The sequence below is a fragment of the Mirounga leonina genome, unplaced genomic scaffold (assembly GCF_011800145.1).
Source record: "Mirounga leonina isolate KUSES-001 unplaced genomic scaffold, KU_Mleo_1.0 Mir_174, whole genome shotgun sequence".
Lineage (NCBI taxonomy): Eukaryota > Metazoa > Chordata > Mammalia > Carnivora > Phocidae > Mirounga > Mirounga leonina.
The window spans coordinates 78782889-78788935 of NW_023270451.1; positions in this window are offsets into that span (position 1 = coordinate 78782889).

Here is a 6047-nt window from a genome sequence, read left to right on the forward strand (position 1 = left end):
TAGGGTTCCCTCCATGGGGAGGATGGGGTCCCAGTGATAAATGGGTGGATCTGTACGTCAACAAGAGCCCACAGCCGTGACTATCTCCCCAGGAGCATCCTCAACCAGCTCTGAGTATTTCAGCCTGTCCTCTGTGAGTCTGAGGGGTGGTCTTCACAGGAGACTGCCCTCCGGGGCTTCCTGTGGACCTAGCGCCCTACTGCTTCCTGATCAAACACACTGACGGAAGGAAGTGCTTTTTTAAAAACAGCGACTTGAGGGTGGTCCTGGGCATGACCCTTCCTGCCCAAGTGCTAGGTCACTCCAGCAATTACAGCTGGGTCCTTTGCACCCTCATTCCCACGGTGAGACTTCGTCTTGACTGGGTCTGGGAATTACACACGCTTTCGCTGGTAGGGGTTCTTGTATCCCTCCAGTTATGCTTGACCTGTCCTGGGAACAGGGAGCTCTCCATCTGCCTGAGTAGCCGTTTCATCACCGGATGGCTCCTGTGAAGAATTCTGTCCTGTTTCCGTATCCATCAATCTCATTGTCACACCTGTCATACCCCTCATTGACCATCATGATACTCCCAGGAGAGCACTTCCTGTGTCAGCTAGCAAGCCCACCCCAGCCGAGTCTACACATCTCTGAGAGACAGAATAAAGCCAACCCTTAAAAGCTGGAGTTTGCAGAGAAGAAAAAGCCTGCAGCAGAGAGAGGAGAACATTATGACAACAAAGAATATGCACTTCCGAGCCAGAGAGACCTTGGTTGAAGCCTCAGATCTGCACTTATCAGCTTCATGACCACCTCTGAGACTCAGCTTTCCTTCCTATAAAATGGGCTGAATCACAACCTTGACTTCATAAGGTGGTTTCATCTTATTAATGCACACAACATGCAAAGCTGCTCTCACAGCCTCAATAAATATTAGCTACTATTATAAAAATTATTATTAGCCTAAAGTTTATTTTCTGGCTAAACATTTCCGGTTCTCTCTCAATGTTTTTCTCATATGGCCCAGTTTTGAACACTTCCAACTCTCCACAGCCCAGCCACCCTCTTCTGAAAACATTTATGTTTGTTTTCAGCCTTCTACTTTTCTAGAAGTGTGCTGTTCAGACAGAACACAGGGCCACGTGGGTTCGCTATTGTCTACACTGGGTCTGTTAGGGCAATTCTCCACATCCTGTACCCACTCACAGAACTCACTTTTGACTCAGACCTTGGGTCTTTTTCACAGGTTCTGCTATGAGTCACACACTACCCTTCCGGTGTGCAGACAGTTGCTTTCCTCTTTTTGGGGGGTTGGGGAGAAATGAGGGGAGACAGGGAGTACTTGTTTAATCTTATCACATTTCTTTAGCTGATCTCTTCAGCCTGTCTAGTTTCTGAGAGTCTAATTCTGCAGATCATTGTACTGACCCCTCCGTCCTCTTGTCACTTGGGTCTGAGGGTCGCACCTTATGTATTCTTCCAGAAGCAGCTCATAAAATTCATGGCAAGATCACAGCTCAATACAGAGCCCACGTTCCTCTAAGTTTTGTCTGAGATCCAGGAGCTGCTCAAACACAGAGAATTAGCTTCTGGTCCTCCTCTGTCCACAGCTGCATGGCCCTAGACAACTCCTTTTGCTCCTTGGGGCTTCGATCACCTTATTTGTGAAGGGAGGAGATTGGGTAAAGTGATGTCTAAAGAATCTTCAACCTCTGCTCTTTAGATTCAGTGATTCAAAGTCTGCGGGCCCCAAATCACCATGAGGAAGAGAACTCGGGGAATCGAAGTTTTTCCCAGACGCACATCATTCACACAGTGGAACAGCCTCAGGGGCTGTCTCCGAGGGGGAGGGGGCTGGTGCCAACCCTGGAACCCCACAGTTAAGGCACCTGGAGCCCTGACACCTGTTCCTGGCCCTCCTCCAGGAAGGAGGCTGGGCTGGGCTGGGCCGTGAATGAGGAGAGGAAAATAGTGTTTCAAGGAGAGTGGCCCTGAATCAAAGGCAGGAAGTAAAAAGATCCAGGTTGGGGTCTTTTGGGAGACAACTGGGGGAGGTTTGGGGATGTCTAAGCGCAGGGCTGGCTGCTGAGCTCTTTATCTCTGAGCAACATCGTAACAGCCACCCACCTGCCCCTAGCTCATCTCAGGGGTCACAACAGGATGTGGTCTGACATTTAGCAGGTCCTGCATCTGGAGGCCTTTGAAAGTCCTCCCCTCCAGCCCCCCTTCTGAGCATCATGAGAACCACAATCACCACATCCTGCCCCAACCCCTTCCCTGCGGCTCTTTCTACTGAGCCTCCGGTGAGCACTGTGGCAGTGGAAAGAGAACTACAGAGGGAGAGGAAAGGCCCTCTAGAGGGGGATCTAGGCACCGCAGCTCCCCGTGCAGACCACGCCACCCCCAACACGTCTGCACCTGCTGGAGGTGACACCGAGATCAGAGGCTGCAGCCGGTGCCCTGGAGATAGTGAAGAAGGAAAACAGGTGCTAACCGCTCTGGCCCACTTGGGGTCCCTCCTGGCCTCACATCACTCCGGCAACTCCCTCCTCCCACCTGTTCCCTAAATGCGCACCCCCACCTCCCCACCTTCCCCCATTGCACCCTCCTGCTTCCTTCCATTCATCTAATGAGAGGTGCTAATGAGTCACAGGAAAGGCAGCCCCAGATAATCAACAGACTGAGCATGGGCAGTCCCTGGATATCTGAGCTGGTGTCTGTGTGCTGGACTCCCTGGGCTTCTCTAAGGCCTCATCCCCTACTGCTGAGGCGGGTGAGGTCTGTGTGATGGCTATCTTCTATCCCAGCTGGCTAAGGGGAGGAGGGAGGACATAATGCAGAGAGAACAGAAAGCCAGAGAGAATCCCCTGAAGGACGGAGTGGGAAATGACAGGCTATGTCACAGGCCAAGCGTGCTTGGGCTACACCACACTCAACGCAAAGCATATAATCCTGGACAAAAATAGGAAGCAGCCCAATTTCAGCATCACCAGCTCTCCAACCCTGGACCTTTCCTGACTTCCTCAGCCGTTGAGAGCTCCTGGCTCACTCCCTATCAATCCCATGAGTGCCTGAGATCCAGGCAAAACAACTTGAGTTTCCTTGGCCCCCGGCATGTGGGTCTGGATCTTCCAAGTGCCAGTGGCCTAGGAATGACATGCATGGGAATTGTGATCCCGCCATGCCTCCAAAGTCAGCCAAGAATGGGGTCCTGGAAGCTCTCCTAGAAAGGAGGCTGCCTCATCTGCACCAGGCATGAGTGATATTGATGAATTCCTTGCAGGAGAAAGTATATCTGAGCAGCATCTGCCATCCTGAGCTAATTTCCTTTGTCCCCTGAAATTAAGGTGATGGTAGATTCCTGAGTCCTTAGACATAGGGAAACCGTTAGGGCCGAAGACTCGTATTCATGAATAGGGCAGATAACATGGAGGATGTTAACTTGTTTTGATGAACTTGGATGGCTTTCAAGCCTCTCCTTGACAAGCTTCCCCTTACCTATTAACGTCCTCCTGTCTTTCTGTCACTCTGTGCAATGATCAGGGTTGTTCACTCACTGCTTTTCTAGAACTTACAGTATTCACTGGGAACTCCACATTTCTATTCAAACAGATTCTCTGGCTGAGAATGTCATTTTGCTTATCTAAATGCTAGCTTCTTAAAAACCTAACCATCACTAAAACTTCTCCTTTGTGACGTTTTCCAGACCTTTTGAATATCTTACAGGAATGAAAGCCTGTCTTACCTCTCCTACCACTTGACTAGTAGTGATTACCTGGAACAGCTCTCTGTGAAGGATTCTGAGACTGCATCAAACCCCACCAGAAACCACCAGCATCTGAGTGGATACCACACAGGGTACAAGTCTCACCGGCTTGCCATCCGAGTATATCCAGCATTTTTAAATATTTACTACATGGTCTAAAATTTAATGTTTTTTTTTAAATAAGTCTTTCTTTTGGGTAAGTTGGGATCAAAATATCTTGTAAGCTAAAATAGGAAAATAGTATCTGTTGAAAATTGGACCCTGTAATGGGGCGTTAGAACACCATCTCATTTAATACACTGAATCCAGTGAGGGAAGTTTGACAGGTGAGGAAAGAGAGATGAGATAATTAGCCCAAGGTTAAAACCAACTGGTACATTTAGACTCAAAAACCAAGGTGCCTTAAAAATACAGAGACAGAAAAGATCAGGCAATGAGGAGAGAAGTCAATAGGTGAAGCACGGGACATCTGGGCCAGTAGAACTGTTTGCAGGACACTGGTATCTTTGTCAAAAACCACAGACAGGTACAGCATAAGAAGTAAGAAACGTGCCACACCAGTGTCAGATGTTAATATCAGGAAGCTGGGGGAGCAGAGGGACAAATACGAGAATGTGCTCGATTATCCATCCGCTCAATGCTGATGTGACTCTAAGCCAGTTCTAAATACTGAAGTCCATTAACTGAAGGTAATCTGGCAGCACTGTTTCAGGGAGAGATCCAACTCTGCTAATGTTCAATAATCAGCTAGCAAACAAACATTAGCTTGAAACGTTGTTTACTTTTTAAGTGTGAACCAAACTTGAGTTGCAAATGTACTGCTTGCCTTAGTAAATTAATATTTTCACACATGGGGGAGAAAAAAGCCAACCAAGTGCCTTGATTAAGCCATGCTGTGACCATGCCTAGCACCATCTTGAGTGCAACTTCGTTTTTCTTTCTGATCCCTGTGATGGCTCAGAGCGCCCAGCCCAGCATGTGCTAGCTGCTTAACACAGAAGCAGATTCTGAAGGTACAGTAGGAGCCCTTGGGCATTCGTAAACACTATCTTGATCACCGTCTATCTGTGTCTCAGATTTTCCTCCGCAGATCGAAAGGTACTGAAAATAAACAAATGTCTGAACTGTCCTAGACGAACTGATGCCAGGAACAGAGTATTTTAAGATTCTTGTGCCCCCTCGTGGTGTACAAAGGATATTAGAAAAGAAAAGCTTAAGAATAAGGAGGACGAGGGAGGGATGAGGGACTGATGGATGAGGAAGGAAGCTGCGTTGCCAAGGGAACTGTAGCATCTCTTCCCAGCCACCCCCAGAAGCCTTTTCCTCTCCTTCATTCTCATCCAAGTAATTTCTCTTTTTTAGGGTTTTACCATTATACACGCGTGCCCTCAACTTGTTCCCTCTTTTGTATGTCTTTGGTCACCATCTGCTTTTCTGCTCCCTTTTGCTACAAGGGAAGGGATGAGACACAGTAGAATATGAATTAAAAAGCCTAAAATCCAAAACAATAATCACAATCCCTAAGTGTAGTTTCTGATACTAACAAGAGCACAACTCCAGCCCACAAGAGAACAGCCTACTGAACACCCTGCCCCTTCCCCAGCACAAAGCCTCATCCAAGTTTCCCCAAGATGTCTACTCTCTGCAGAAAGATCAATAGAAGGAGACTCTCCAGGTGATGAAATTTAGCCACTGAAATCACCTGAGTTGGCATCCTCCTACTTGCCCACCTGTCTGCCACCACACCACATCCTTCTACTGGTGTTTCCCACCTCTCTCACTCCCCAGTGTGGACAGACAGGAATTCAGGCAAAGAGAGTGTGAGGCAAGGTCCAGCTCACTTTGAGGGCTGGAGTATAACAGCCCAGGACAACACATCCGTGCCCTGGGAACTTGACTATGTGTATGCAATCCACAGGTCCTATACACAAATATCTTTTTGTTCTCCCTGAGAACTTAGTAAAGTTCTTTTGGAGAATCTGGCCTGATTCCGTGGTTCTCACAGTGGCTGACAATCAAACACCCAAGTATCCTCTACCCAGCCCCAGAGTGAGGGCCCCGGGAGAGGGTGGGGTTTTTGCACAGATGTTTACCCCACCCACCTCAGTGTGAGACTCCAGGCGCAGAGGTAGAAGCCAGAGTCACTGAGGAGGAGCTTCTCAGAACTCAGGATGAACTGACCATCCTGGGGCCTGAAGGCTGTGAAGTTCTGCTGTGTCTCACGAACTATCTGGTCAACACTTAAGGAGAAGAGCAACTGTGGGGTCCCTCCCAGGAACTGCCAGTACCAATATAGATAAGG